Source organism: Equus asinus, chromosome 8 (genome assembly GCF_041296235.1).
Source record: "Equus asinus isolate D_3611 breed Donkey chromosome 8, EquAss-T2T_v2, whole genome shotgun sequence".
In the NCBI taxonomy this organism is placed as follows: Eukaryota; Metazoa; Chordata; class Mammalia; order Perissodactyla; family Equidae; genus Equus; species Equus asinus.
The window spans coordinates 63345481-63362347 of NC_091797.1; the positions used below are offsets into that span (position 1 = coordinate 63345481).

Consider the following 16867-nt stretch of genomic DNA (forward strand, 5'->3'; position numbering starts at 1 on the left):
ATAGGAAGGTAAGAGTAAAATTAGAAATGGGCAAAAAACAGAGCTCTTGGAAGTTGTACTATTTAAGGGAAGGGTACATAAAGAGTAAGCCAGAAGAGAACCAAAGGGTACAGTAAGACAGAAGCCAAGGACAGAGAGTTTCTAGATGGAAATCAACGTCTTTTCTGAACTCAAATGCCACCGTATATACAATTCTTAGCATGCTGTTTATTATTATTTGTCTTCCTGTTGAACTATGTGGTTCTTGAGAATAGCGCGCGTGCGCACACACACACACACACACACACACACACCCCCGCCTCTCTTATATAAATCTTTGTTTACCCAGAGTCTACACTGACCCTGGTGTAGAAGACGAGGGAAGAATGGAAAGACAAAAAACAGAAAAGGATGGAAAGAAAATTGATCAACAGGATCAAACATAACAGAGGGTTAGGTAAGGGGCAGTCAAAGTAAAGAACTATTTGACAAGATGACCATCAACAGGAAAATTTCAATGGCTGGGCGAGGACAGAAGTCAGACCATAATGGGTTAAGAAATGAATGGAACATGTAGAAATGAAGGAGGGTATCAATGAGAGAATGGATAAAAATATTAAAAACTTCTGAGATTGAAGGAAGGGAAGTCAAGGGAACTTTGAATAAGATGGTCTTAATCTCCCGAGAAAAGCTGTAGATTTATAAAGAAAAGTATTGTGTACAATCTCAATATTCGCCAAGTAAATGTGATCTTTTTTTCAAAGAGGGATGCTAAAGTTTAGAATGAAAAGTTATGAATATTAAAGGGTCAAGGGAAGGCACTATGCATGAAATTAAGAGAAATCCACTTAAAAGTTATTTGTAGAACATAAAAATTAAGAGAAATATGAGAAATTTAAAACGGAAATAGGAAGCCTATTTAGAGAAAGTGTGAGCTCAGAATGCATAGGAAACGCTAGAGGAACAAAGATGATTGATAGGGTGACTGGAAACTAATGAGTCAACCAAAAACAAGTATATTAATTGGTGACCTGTCATCTAGGAACAACCTAACAGCAGAGAGCAGTCACTAGAAGACTTTTTCTAGATAGACTCAAAGGATATTAACCAAAAAAGAACGTTAATATACATTCTGGGAGGAGTCCAAGGAAGTCACCAACCGAGGGCTCTGGTGGCTGTAAGGTAAGTAAATTGATTTGAATATTCTTTAATACCAGATAATCTATCATCCTGACCCAGCCTCAGTTTTAGCCTATGTCACTCCAGTCCCTTGAGCCCTGAGAGCCTTCCTAACTGAATGTTAGGCCCACCTTTTAGTTCAACCAATCATCTTAAAGTCGGTATTTCCCATAGGAAAAACAGTACAGCTCATGATCAAGAAGTTACCATTATCTTTTGAAAAATATTCATAATAAAAGAGTAATTTTATAAAATAATTTCACATGCATTTTATTACTGACTTCCATAATACCTCCTGAGATACATACAATTATTAGTCACAATTCACATATAAAGAAATATTGGTTCATAAATGACATAATTCAATTCTCACGGGTAATAGTAGCAAATATGAGCCTCAAATCCTTGTCTCCTAACTTTAAAATTCCATGACCTTTCACTCTGTTCTAAGCCCCCCTAAAAAGAAATAAGACAGAGTCAAAAGAGGCACAAAAACAAAAGTGTAAATAAGCATCTCTTCAGTCATTGGTAAAATGTTTTAGTCCTATAAAATGAATATATAAATGCCATGTATTTGCTCTATAAGGAATTCTATGTACCTCTCACTCTATCATGACTTAAAAATAATATGCTGGAGGGGGCCGGCCCCGTGGCTGAGCGGTTAAGTTCGCAAGCTCTGCTTCCATAGCCCAGGGTTTCCCTGGTTTGAATCCCAGGCGTGGACATGGCACCACTCGTCGGGCCATGCTGAGGCGGCATCCCACATGACACAACTACAAGGACCCACAACTAAAATATACAACTATGTACTGGGGGGCTTTGGGAGAAAAAGGAAAAATAAAATCTTTAAAATAATAATAATAATAATAATATGCTTGATATAGTCAACATTACTGAAACCCGTAACGAATTTTTTTCCTTCTAATTTATTTACAAGGACATTTCGAAATGACTGCTCTGGCCAAGACTCTTTTTAAAAGGCTATTCAGGTAAGTTTGTGCTGATTTTTTTCTAGATACATTCCCACACAAAAGTCAAAAGGAGGTAAAAATCATCCTGCTGGCCTTAGACTGAGTGCCTCATTATCCTAAAAAAAGTGCTCACTATGTTGTTTGTTGATGATAAAAGTGAAGATAAGGGGGGTGGTTTCTCCCACTGTTCAGTATGGGCTAATTCACTTCATCATATTTTCCTTCTTTCTTTGGTTATTCCAAATTATGCAAACGTACAGTATTTTAAGCTACTTCGACTAATTAAAGATCACAGGACATAAAAAATTACCATGGCACTCTAAATGACGTTTTACTTATAGCTATTATATAAGTTCACATTTATAGAAAAAGATAAACAATTACAAATAATAAACCCAAACGAAGAGAAGAAAAAATCTGAGTGGAGCCTGCCCTTTCTTATGTCCTTGGATATTGGTAGCTGTATGAATTACCTAATACTATGAGAGCCCTTTTTCTCCTACTTTCTGGTCCTCTATTTACATAGTGCATAAATGTGGACCATTAGAAAAAAGATTTCTGGCTTGACATTGTTACTGTCATGAGTAACTGCAGCACCACACAAATCTCTACTCAGGAATAAACGACTCATTTGCCCAGAGATGCCCCTCAGGTTTCAGCCCTTCTGGAGAATAGCCTCGCCTAAAGAAAGCTGCCTTGCCCAGAGTCACAGATCCTTCCAGGGGCAGCCTGCACCCATCATTGCGGGGGTATAATTCGGGACAAGCCTGGCTGACGGGCCCCCAAACAGCTGGCTGAGATCTTCACTGGGACTACGTCAAAGCTCAACTTCTTCCTCTGCCCAATCCTGCTTCTTTCCAGTCCCTCACAGGTGCTGATGCCACGATCAGCAACACACATAATTAATAAGTGTCCTGTGTGCTAATCTTCCATCTCAAAATTTAATTCCTGGCAAACTCAACCTGAGAAACACATGACAGAACTGGATCCTCTACTCTTCCTCCTAAAATACAAGTACAATATACTCAACTTTATTGTGATACTACCCTGACACTCTTTTTCCTACTAATTGGAACAAGTATTTTTTATACGGTAAAATTACATAACATAAAATGTATCATTTTTAAGTGTATAGTTTAGTGGCATTTAGCATATTCACAATGCTGTGCAACCATCACCACCATCCAACTCTGGTCCTTTTCTATCATCCCAAACTGAAATTCTGTAAAAACAACTATTTTTAAAGCAAAATTATATAGTGAAGCTTCAACACTTCTAACACTGAAATCCTAGGTGAGTAAGGTTTAAGTTCATTTTCTTCAAGTGTCAAAAGCAATGTACTTAGTCCTATGTTCTGAGTAGGACAGAAAAGTTTTCCTGAAAAAGTGACAATGGAACTAAATGAGGGGGAAAAGCAGTTCTAGAGTACCCTAAGGGGTACACTTTAAATAGATATTGGATCCCTTTTTACAGCCTCTTTTGTGGCAAATTTTATCCTTATTTACTAAACCAGAGCTTATTCTGACCAAAAAGCAACGTTCCATGCCATCCAACAGAACTTTCTGCAATGACGGAAATGTCCTGTACCTGCACTGTCAAATACTGTGGCCACATGTGGCTACTGAGTATTTGAAATGTGGTCAGTGCAACTGAGGGACTTAATTTTAATTTTATTTAATTTTATTAATTTTAATTAAAATTGCCACATGTGACTAGTACTACCATATTGGACAGGGCAGATCTAGATGCTCACATAAGAATAATGGGAATTCTGTACCTGAAAAAATCAAAACTGATTCCTGAGATTGTATCTCAACATACAAACTGGCTTCTAACATTTTGTGTGGATTTCAGCTTTTATAGAAATAGACGGAGATATTCCACCCTTAGCAGAATAAGAAAATTTGAGAAAACCAGAAAGGACCAGAGGCATCATTTAGTTCAAAGCTCACATTTTATAGATAAGGAAACCAAGTCACAGATTAGCTGTATTCCTAAAGATGTACAGCCAATCAATCACAGTCAGAGGTGATAACAGAACTCAGCAGCCTGATTCCCAGGTAAATGTTCTTTCTATTTCAAGTTAAGTCAAGTCAAGATCTCGCTTATATGTGAAATCTAAAAAGGTCAAACACACAGACGCAGAGAGTTAAAATCTGGTTACTAGTGGTCCTCAAGGAGGTAGGAGAAATGGGGGGATGCTGGTCAAGGGGCACAAAGTTGCAGTCATATAGGGTGAATAAGCCTAGAGATCGAATGTACAGGAATGATGACTATAGTTAACAATACAGTATTAAATACTGGAAATATGCTAAGAGAGTAGATTTCAGGTACTCTCATCACACATATAAAAATGGTAACTATGTGAAAAGAAATATTAATCAACTGTAGAAATCATTTCACTATGAATCTATGTGTCAAATCATCATACTGCATACATTAAATATATGATTTTTATTTTAAAAATTAAATTGATAAACAGATGAAAATAAAAAGGTATCGGAGGCATCCTGTTAAAGGGGCATGGATTACACCTGGATTCGTTCAGTTGTTCAAAAGGCCATAGTGAGAATACTATAAACTTGCTTCACCACATAAACCTAGCACAGTGACTAGAACTGGCAGAACACTGAATAAATGTTTGCTGGTAGAATGAAGGCGTTAGAATCTAACAGTTTACACAGTCTTTCCTTTCAGCCTCTCTCAGTCCTGTGTGTACAGCAGAACATGAACTCTACTGGAGTGGTAATTTCTCTAAAGCACAATTAGCTGACGGGACAGGCCTATGACAAGCAAACATTACTCACATGTGGTCACAACCACACAAAGGAGATCAAGCACATTCCATCAACCTCCAGATGCAGTACTTAATCAGTTTCCACCAAGAAAAATGAAGCGTGGCTCAGAAAACAGAGTTTACACATTTTACTCTACTAAATAACAGTGGGGAAATGGCTAACTTCCATTAACTTTTACTCATAAAAGGGCAAGGCAAGAGGATGTTTTTGTTGTTGCTGAGTAGCATGAATACAAAGAAACGTCTTTAAGAAGGTGGTTAGTTCCCTAGGTTGCTGATGGGAGTATTACTGGTACAACCTTCCTAGAAAGCAATTCAGAACTGCCAAGAGACTTAAAACTTCGGACCATTTGATAGGGTGATTACCCTTCTAGGAATTTATCACAAGGAAATAATGTAAATGAAGACAGAACTTAAACACGAAGAAGTTCCATTACAGTATTATTTACAACAGAAAAACATTACAAACAACATAAACATCTCCCAACAAGGGAATGATTAAGCAAACTGCAGTAGAACCACACAATAAAATATTACGCAGTCATAAAGCATAACGGTAGCAGAGTTTTAATGATATAACTATATACTTATAAAGTGATAAATAGGATATAAAATTGTATGTATGATATGATCTTAATGATGTAAGTATATACCTACCTATAAATACATGCATATTTTATTTAGAAACCCTGGAAGAACCATGCAAGATTTAATAGCTATTATCCCTGGTCCTTATTTTCTACTTTTATATTTCTAAGTTTTCTAAATAGACATTATATTGTTAATTAAATTTTGATTTTGAAATAACTGATTTATTATTACAAGAAAAAGTTATTTAAAAATATCTGTCAAGTTGAGCTCTAGCCATTTTAATGGCCTGTATTAAACCCACTTATATCAAGAATACATGCCAGTATAAACATAACATTGCCATAGACAGTTTAATTAACTGCATTCAGTGACGAGCTAAGCAATTATTTTTTGATAACAATGCAGGTGGAATGCTTGGCATACAAAAAACTTCTTTGCCTTTCCAATTTTCTTTCCCTAGCTATAAATCAACTGCCAAAGCACAATGCCAATCACTCAATGCTGTTTTCCCGAGACATTCATACTTTCTCAGAAATTGATAATACTGGATCCTATACCAAATAAATGTTTCTCACTTATACCCCATTAAGGAAGTCTTTAATACAGATTAAAGCTAAAATGTTACATTGTACTTTAGTAAGAAAAAAATATTTATGTCTAAGGAAAATATTCACTGAAACTTAGTTCAAACAAAGCTAACAGCTATGCTATATACGCAGCTCATTACAGGGGGCTGCCAGAGGATGCTCTCACCAGCCTCAATCTGGACATCTAACAAGGGGCTAGCCTGCTACACAACCTGTAAAAAGGCTTGTTCCAGTCTCACGTCTCTTTAACATGGGCTTCTGTCCAAGCAGGCTCTCTTCCGCTGAGTCACCCCTTCCTCACTATTACCACTGCACACTCACTGTTCAGGCCAGAATTAACTGATGGCACATTCTTCACTAGAGTGTTTACAGGGATTTTTCACCTACTCTGATGTGTGTTTTCCAACGCCACCAAGCAATTCTCCTATTCCCTGCAGACACCAGCTGGGTGTCCTACAATTTAACTCAATTCTGACATTACCTACCTGGAGAAAGCTTAGATTCCACTGGTTAAGGGCTCAGTCCCACAAGACTGCCCTCTCTCCCCACTTCAGATGTCAACAGAATGTCCAGGTGATCTACAGGCTATAAATCAGAAGTTCCCTCCTCGGGTTCAATTGATTTGCTAGAATAGCTCACAGACCTCGGGAAAACATTTTACTTACTATATTACTGGTTTATTATAAAAAGATATAACTCAGGAACAACTAGATAGAAGAGATGCATAGAGCAAGGTATGGGGAAGGAGCAGAGAACTTCCATGCCCTCTCTGGGCACACTACCCTCCCAGCACCTCCAAGTGTTCATCAACCCTGAAACTCTCTGAACCATGTCCTTTTGGGTTTTTACGGAGGCTTCATTAGAGGCATGATTGATAAAATTATTGGCCATTCGTAACTGAATTCAATTTCCAACCTTTCTTTCCTGCCCCCAAAGTTCTGGGTGGTTCCCCTGGCAACCAGTCCCCATCCCCAAGTTATCTAGGGGCTTGCCACAAATCATCTTATTAACATAAACTCAGCTATGGTAGAAAAGGGCTTGTTATACAAATAACAAAAGATATCTATTTTGCTTATGGCTCTGGAGTTATTTTGGGAACAGGGAACAAAACTGAACATTATAACAAAAGATCTCCCTATGGCTCTTATATAAGAAATTACAAGGGTTTCAGGAGCTATGTGCTAGGAACAATGGATGAATACCAAATGTATATTTCTTATTATAAATCACATTATCACATCTGCATTCATGTCACCATCATCATCACTACTCTCCTCACGTCTTTCTGAATTTAATATCATGCCAGCAATTTCCCTATCATTCAAGGAATACACAAAAGGTACAACATTATCAAATTCAGCATTTATTCAACTTATTTACCGATCTGGCTGATCAACTTCTGGCATAAGAAGTGTGACATAATCTTTTCATTAGTGATATGCAGTCCCTCAATGTCTTCTTTGCAGGTTCACTTTCAAATATCATTGTAATCCAAGGTCAGTGCCAAGCACTTGTTAGTGTTTATCAACCTCATTTGAAGTATTAGCAACTGTAATAAATAGCATATTTAAGGCTGAGTTCTTTCAGAAGATTTTGGAACCTGAGGAATCTATTAACTACAGCAAGCATGCAGTTTGTTCTATTTTTTAATATGTGTATACTTGTTCTTCAGGGAGCATAAAATTCCTTGGTCATCAGGCTCAATTACAGATGTCATTGGTTAGGCAAAAGTCAAAAACATTATTTTTCACAAGAAGTTGAAAAGTAAGGCTGTGTGGAAGAGTTGTATAGGAAAAAAATCTCACTTTTCTTCCACTCCAGCTTATCATTAGTGAGCTAGTATTGTTCGTACATAGAGTATTGAACTAGTCAGAAAATATTTCTCTGGTCACCTCTGCTTTCTTATATAAATAATGCCTAACTAAATTGCATGTATCTTACAAACACATTTAAGTAGGGTTCCCCCCACTGTCTACCAACTTTATCTTCAGTGTGCTTGCAGGACTGGCATATCCAAGAAGAGCTGCCCAATGGTTAGCATCCTTAAAACCAGGTGATGTCTTCTCATTGGTCATCCTTATTGTTTTCTAGAAACCTAATCCCAGTACAATGCTATTTCATCTACACTGAAAGTCTATTGAGGACTAGGGTTTTCAATGAATATCACCTTAGCAAATTCATCAATGTGATTTTCAAACTAGCTTTTGATGAACAAAGCTTTTCACGATAGGCTTTCAGATACTGTACACCATGAAGCTTTTTAAATTTCTGCAGCCAGTCTCCGAATATTTATACTTACCTTTGATGGTCAGTTTTTTGTGGTATATTCCAAGTTATTTCATAAACAATAAACCAGTCAGTGGCACACTTTCAGTTCTTCACTGTCCAATCCAATCTATTAATGCATAGTCACATCTGCACTTCTTTTGGCTATGTAACATTTCCCTATTTGTTACTAGTACTTGGTCATCACTATCCCTGTAAAAATTCCACAACTTGTCTTTCTGTTTCTCTAGGTTGTACATGGTGGGGCTCCCACATATATAACATACTTCACAAACATAACATAATCAGGTTTATAATAATTCTATTTTATGTGTTATTGATAATAATAGATTCTTTCAGGTCTTTTGACAGTTACCCACAGGGCTGTCTCTAACTCTTCTTTTACATTTCCTAAGTGCAATTAAGTTCAAAGTCACACACAAAAAACCAACAAAGTATCAGGAAACAACAGAGATCGGCATAACCAGTACCAGCAGTGAAATAATTCACATATAAAACCAAGATTTTACTGACCAATCAGTTTTGGCACCACATTTATGAAAAGGATTTCAGTTTTCAGAGCTTTTTCAGATTTTGGAATTGCAAACAAGAGATTGTGGGCCCAGACTTCCCTTGGTCCTAATCCTACCATTTCAGTTGAGCAGCTCGCCCCTAATCTGGTCCCTTCTCTTAGCTTTTCCACTTTCACCTCCATCCCACACTGTACATTCAACGAGGTCCCTCTAAAACATAGACGTAACTATGTCACTTCTCTGCTGTCAAACCCTTAACAGTCCACAATATTAAGTGTAGATTAATTTACAGCCCAATGCCAAACTACCTTTCCTGCCTCCTCTTAACTTCCTTCCCAGGACACACACCATGTTTCAGTTCTCAGGAACCTATGTCTTGGGGAATGATCCCAGGATTTTGGGTCCTTCCATTAATAGCATTTCTTTAAGTCTGATATGTTAACATAGGTACATTAATAGATGTATTAGAATTTTAATTACAAGAAAAACAGTAATTGCATTCAATTAAAGTGGTTTCATTTCACGTACCTCATAGGTGACATTGATGGGGGGGAAATTTAACTTAATACATTGGAGAAATAAAATATGTTATGTTAGTAGAAGTCTGTTCTGAATTCAGGAAAATCTATAATCAGTACATTTATACATTTTAGAGAAACTGAGAAGATTAGGTTACAGAACATTTACATTACCTAAACTGAAGGAGTCAGAAAAACAAAGAACACAGTTGAAACTTGGTCAAATAGGACAAAGTCTTACAAATTAAACTCAACAAGCCCAGGTCCTGGTCCTGGTTACCCCAGCCAGAGCTCTTTCCTCCTAAGAGTGAGACTAGAATGAAAAAGGCCACATGCAAATGAAGTCAGTCATGAAGAGAAGGCCACATGTTATCTAGAGATGGGTCCACCTCAGAGAATAACTAGGGCGTTATTCTGGGACAGTTTTTGTGTAATACACAAAGGATAATGTCACCAAGAGTCCAGTATGGATGTGCAGAAGGGAGAAGATACTGTTTCTACAAACTGTGGAACTAACTGGGCACCAGGAAACCTTACCTCCTGCTGGCTTGGTTGAAATTAATATAAATAATCTAGATGTTTCAAATAGAAATATCCAGATCTTTCATGCCAAATTAACCTACTTGTAATTATCTGTGGACATGTACATCTCTCCCACTAGAAAATAACCAACATAGGGTCAAATGGACACTGTGTTTTAAAATCACTAACCTGCAGTAATATGAACTGCCTGGGAGAACATTTTAACACACAGTTGGACTAAGAGCATTCCACACTCTTTCCTTGAGTTTTGTCCATTTAGAAACAATTATTATTTTTCACAGCATCTGGTGTCCCTAATCTCTAGAAATGACTGTAGGCACTGATAACAACAACCTCACTTTTCTACCTTGGGCACTTTAACAGCATTGAAGAGAATAAAGTGAATACTCTTTTCTCTAAGGATTCATGCAACGTGTTTTTTGGATTGATTCTGGAGCATATAAGGAACGAAATGGAAGCCCCCAAGGCAGGAAGCTGTAGCTCCAGCACATAAGAGTGTCTACATTCAGAAACATCAGCAGCCCCTTACCATTCACAAATGCTCTTACCTTGCATGGGTACATATAAGTGATTTTTACCTCAAATGACTATTTATTTATCCCTCATTGGTTTCAACAATGTGTTTAAGGTATGGCTTAAATCTACCAGCAAGAAATTGGCACTGGATTTTGCTGCCTGGGGCACATGGCTTCCATGGGTTGGCACAGGCCCAGTTGCAGTATTAAAGCGTATGCCATTTGTCAAGACAATTATGCAAGAACCTGGCAGCTGCACATGGAGGGCAGCCCGATGAGAGACAGTGCCAGGGCATACAGATCAGAGAGACCGAGGAATCCCTTGACACTTCAGTCTTCTTTTGTAATAGTTACTTTTTGTGTAGATAATGTCTTTTATTAAAATTAAGTCTAAGGGGGGAAAAAGGAGCAGGGAAAGCAATTCTAAACACAACCATTATCTGAATCTACAATGCCATATTCCCATTCAGAAGAGATGTCTTTTCATCACTATACTTCAGTTGAGAAATGACTATCAATACCATTCTCTGCTAATAAATGCCATATTTTCAAGAATGGGAGATTTGAAAATGTCTGTCACACTGGGATCTTCTTAATTATTCAAGAATAAAGGAGTACTCAAGAGAAAACTATCTTATGATGGACACAAAAATAAATGGAAAAATACAATTTTTAAAGGCTTTTTAAAACAAAATCATCTACTCAGTTCCAAGAGAAATCAGTTCTGCTGCCCTAAGTCAAAAGGTTAAAATCTGCAATTAAACAAATGCATGAGGGAATGACTGCAGACCAAAGACCCTGCAAAATTAATTTGAAGATTGATTTATAAGTGTCTAAAGATATCACCATATTTGGAATTGCAGGTGGACTCCCAACCACTCTGTCACTATTTTTCACTTAAGAAAAGTATCATCAGTTAAAATTAAGTTCATGTTACCCATATCTTAGTATGAATGACTATTTCCTAAGTATGCCAGGGAAACAAATCCTTTCAAAGCATGTAAAAATTAGACACACACACTATAAAACAAAAGTACCAAACTCATCCTTTATGCTCTGCAGCATCTCATCAAAGTCAAGTGAAACATCAAAACTGCTAGCTAATCTTCACTTAGATCAACTGACTAGTTATCAGTTTTGTTTTTAATGAAAGTATTTATTGTAGTTCTACATATTCTATAGAGAATGACAACATAGTTAATTATCCACGAAATTCAGCATTTAAAATAAGTGTATAATAATCATACTTATGTACAGGTACCTAACAGTCTCAAAAAATATTCAGCTAGTGAAAAAAAATAAAGTTCTCACCCAGAAATAATTTAGCAAGCAGAATGGCTACGGCAAGTAAAATTAAAACTTGTTTTAAATCAACTCACTAAACTGCATATTAAAAACTATTTTAGGCAATTAGAAATATTACTGTTACATAGAAGAAATAGCCTCCAGGTTAAAAATTATTTTCTCCTAAACATTCTAAATAAACCGATTTTATCTAAGAGTCTCCAAATAAAGTTGCTGCATATAAAATCCTGGAGTCTTGGCTCTAGTGGAGGAAAGAGTAAATGATAACACACAAAGAATTTGCCAGTCTTTAGTTCCACAATTAATAAGTAGAGGTTAACAGCCTGAAATAGTTCTCTATCTACAAATGGTGATGTAATATCACCTCCTCTCTAAAGCCTTTCCTTATTCTTCTTTTTATTGTTTATTTCATTTAATCCTCATGACAACACTATGAAAGACAATCTGTCCAGTCATGCCTACTGACAAAGTACTGAATGGCAGCATCAGGATTCAAGCCTCTTGCCTCTGCCATTTCTATTGCTTGCCCTCTCCTGATAATTACTGGCCTACCTTGCTTTTTCAATAGGTACAGTCCTGACAAGTTCCTTGTGAATTTTCTTTTCAAATTGAAACACACCATCCCATTGACGTGATTCATGAGTTCAGAGATGTTTTATCTCTATGAAACCATGTCTTATCCTCCCAATTCTCCTCATATAGAACTGACCCCTCTCTTCTTTCTTACCAACTGCTTCCTATACACACTACACTCACGCACATAAAACACTCCCTGCACTCAACAGTTAGGATGCTAGTCCATCTACCGAATCTTAAACTACTTGAGGACAGGGACAATGGTTTTGTCCTGAAAAGGAATGTTTTTCCCAGTCAAAAGGAGTAACCCCACTACAAACATCTATGTTATATATTTTCACATCACTGTTTCGCTGAGAAAAGACATCATTCATCAACTCATAATGACATTTCCATTGCTTCATCCTCTCCCCATAGCAGATGTAATGATAAAGTAGACTGAAAACCAAAGCATAGCACTCAAGTTCATTAAGCAAGTCATTTACAAGGATAGAAATCAAACAACAGTCTTCAATTCTTAATTCAGAGGAGGTTTTTAAGTGCATGCTAAAGCATATTCTGAACTTAGTGGCAAGATGGCAGAAGAATGAAACTTAGGCCCACATATCATGGTTCTATCAGCCCAATCAGTCCTGATCATACTGTGCTCTCTACTAAAATTCTCCCATAAAAAAGACAGTTCTGCATTTTCCTAAGCTTTGTAAGCTGTGAGGATTAGCTAGTACGTGAAAACACTTAATTGAAATTGCAAAATATTTAGGAAATGAAAATAATACACAGTCAATTCTCATTATTCATGGCAGTTATGATCTATAACATCTTTGCGAACACTGAATTAGTGAACACTGAACCATTGCTCCTAAAGGAAATACAGAGTTAATTTGCTGAGAACCGCTGGTCATTTTTGTCAACTAATGAACACACAGTCTTATTTTATGCACATTTCTGTTTAAAGACACTCTATTTAATACATACTTTTGATTCATTAACATTGAACTCACAACCAACAGCAGTGTAACTCAAGCCTGAAGGAAGTTTATCTAACACATATTTGCTCCATAAGGCACATCACAGCCTTCTTGCACTTAGAAACACTAGACAGCACTTCAGCAGTACTACTGGGGACCATTTTAAACAGGAAAATGATCAACAGAAAGCACAAAAATGCGAAAAACATGGCACTAAATAGCAAAAAGGACACTTGTTTACAGTCTGAGCTGAAACAAGAAAGCAGAGGGTCCCTTTTTCAACCTCAGATGAGACTCAAATTTTCTGATGCTCTGCACATGTCCTTAAATGATCTCGAAAACCCCAAGAGTGTATTATGAGGTTATAAACAAATTTTAGCAATTAGGTGAATTCATAAATACAGAATCTGTGAATAAGGATTGTGTCTATGTCAAGAAACTGATAACAGTAGATGGCTCCAAGAAAGGGAATTGAATGGCTGGGAGACAAAGGTGGGAGAAAAACTTATTTTTTTACCATATAACTTTTTGAATTTTGGTGTGCATGCGTGTGTGTGTCTGTGTGTGTGTGTGTTTGTGTGTGTGTGTGAGAAGGAGAGAGACAGAGAGGGAGGGAGGGAAGGAGAGAGGGAGGGAGACAGAAAATTTCACGACTCATGCTCAGAGAAAATAGCATTAAACGTATTCATCATCTAAAAAAAGTAAAATTAAGCTTTAAATTCAAGTCGTAAAAAGACAACAAAATATTAAGAACAAGAAAGAATGAAAGCAGACACAAATAAATTCAAAAATGGAAAACTACAAATATTTGGAGTTTCTCTACATTGAGGAAACTGAGAGCAGACTCTTATAGGAGAGAATGGAAAGGGAATTATTTAAAAGCAAAAGAATTTCATGACCTTAGGCTTTCAATTCCCACTAAAGGAATACAAGATGAAGAATTTTAGAAATAATCATGTAGTAAGGAACAAGCTTTACATTTAAGTTAATTTTTCCAGGAAATTTAAACATGTTATTTTAAACAACACAAAATAATTTAGTATAGGATGGTGGTTCTTGAAGTGTGGTCCCAGAACCAGCAACATCAACATCAATGTCAACTGAGAAGCTGTTAGAAATAGACTCTCAGGCCCCATTCTAGACCCAAGAAATAGGGATTCTAGGGCAGGGCCAGAAGTCTGTGCCTGAACAAGCCTTCAAGGTGATTCCGATGCCAGTAAAAGCTGGTATAGAAATACTGTGAAATGTTACTATACTATTAAACAGAGGCTATAAACAAAATTTAAACTTTTCTCAATGACGACAGTCATCCTTTAGGAAAAGATGTTGCTATTCTGTGCAATCATACGTTTTAGTGTTTTGAATTTTGTTGTCTCTTTCTTTGATTTCAGTTGGCCATCAGTCCTTCACCACCACCCTAATAGTACTGATGCTCTGCCATGCTCTCTGAGTTTGCAGCAAAATAACTAAGCTCATTAGAATTGAATACTAAGTATCAAAAAGGCTGGGTACAGAGGTTTAAAACGGCCATTTTTTCTTCTTAGAGGATTTTAATTCCCAGACCTGAGCTGTGCGCCATTTGGGTAGAAAATTAATCTCTGGATAATATGGAGATGTTAACATATTGAGATTTGGAAAATATTTTATCGCTTAGACTAGAATACATGTGTATGACTGTTGTTATAAGAATTCACTTAGGGGCCAGCCCCGTGGCCGAGTGGTTAAGTTTGCGCACTCCGCTTCAGTGGCCCAGGGTTTCAATGGTTTGAATCCTGGGCACAGACATGGCACCGATCATCAAGCCATGCTGAGGCGGCATCCCACATGCCATAACTGGAAGGACCCACAACTAAAAATACACAGCTATGTACCGGGGGACTTTGGGGAGAAAAAGGAAAAAAAAAGAATTCACTTAAAAAAAAATACAAAGCTGCAAAGAGGAAGAGCTCAAAAGCCTGGTTTCTTCTGCTGCTTTGGACTTCATTCTTTCAGACTTTCCAACATTAGAAAGGATGGCTCTCTCAGAGGCCAGCTAAGAAAGCGTTTACATTTCAAAAGAAATGTAAGATTTAAAGTCAAAGGGAACCTGAACATGAGCTAGACCAACCATGACGCATAAGAGATGAGAATACTAGGGCCCAGAGACTCCTTCTCTGCAGACACCAGGCCAACTATAGGCCAGGCCGTCTATTCTCCTTTACTCATCATCTAGTGCTCCTTCCATGATCCCACCTGTACCTTCCTTCACCCAAAGAAAGCAGAAGCACCAACACAGTGGCAAGCAAATACTTGAGCAGATTGGGCATTACATACATTAATTATTGGAGATTTTAAAAATCAATGCTAATCTTCTGAAAAAGCACCTTTTTTTTAAGGCTCCCTCCCAAAAATCAAACTTACCTTCAAAGAACATCACGGTAGTCAATGAGCCACCATGAAAATGGAAAAAAACAAAAACTGTTTTCAAATTTTTATTGCTAGAGATTTAGTCTGTTAGACTAAATGCTGTCCTTGTCTTTTTATAAAGATTGCAAAAGTGTACTGCCTCTAAATGACTGAATAAGGCAAAACAAGAAAAAGTGAGTATTCCCACCTGGAAACAGGTGAAGTGCCCAACTTTAAGGGGCTTGTGAAATAAATATGGTATAATGAAGTGAGAGAAGACAGCAATCAAGAATAATTTTTGACATTGGGCAATGGTCATGAAATAGACAAAGCAGCTAAAAAATTATATATTTACACGATACTACCTTTATTTTGTATATATTTATGTGTATCTTATCCTAGAAAAACTACTAGAAGAGCATATAAAGAAATGAGCAGCAGTTTAGGGCTATGGCATTCCACCTGATTTCCCCTACCCTGCTTTCATGCACTGAGCTTCTGCAATGGGGGAAGAGGAGAAGTGTAGTTGGCTGTGCAGGATTGGTTAATCTCTGTCAATACTCTGTCAAGGTACTTCTGAAAATCTTCCGTAAGCTATTACAAGGAATATATCAGAAATATATTTTTTGGAGATGTTGATTTTTCTGGATTTGCTAAATTTCAGATCCACCAAACAGTAGCTGTTTCATAGTACTGTGAAAAAATATGCTACTGCAATCTAAAAAAACTAATTTTATATCTCCCTATCCAGTTCTTTTATTTGGTCATTAGTTTACTGCCCTCATAAAAACTAAAGCATGTATTTACAGGTGACTCCAATAGGATACACTGGAGTATATGAGGAAGCCATTTGGTGTAAACCTAATTCGGCCTGACCTTGTCTTTCCCAAAGGGCCTGACCAAGGCCTTTGAGCTTGCATTGTATATCTGCTTTAGACATTCCCTATGGCAAGAACAAAGGCCCTTGAGATAAAGGTGCAACTTCCCTCCCCCTCCCAGCGTTGGCATTTCCTTAAGGATTAAGCATGTTTCCTTAGGCTAGGAACTGATTGCTGCGCTCACCAGTGACCACCCAGCTTGAGACAATAGACTTGCTTCCCGCTGCACCCGCCAAGATAGCAGACCCACTACCTGCTGTGTCCATCAAGCGCTGTG

The 16867-nt window shown here is 37.3% G+C and overlaps 1 protein-coding gene across 31 annotated transcripts in view; it reads right to left on the reverse strand.

Annotated features, from left to right (window-relative positions):
• FARS2 (phenylalanyl-tRNA synthetase 2, mitochondrial) overlaps nt 1-16867 on the reverse strand; it is a 467039-nt gene that overhangs the window by 373593 nt on the left and 76579 nt on the right. The window lies entirely within an intron of this gene.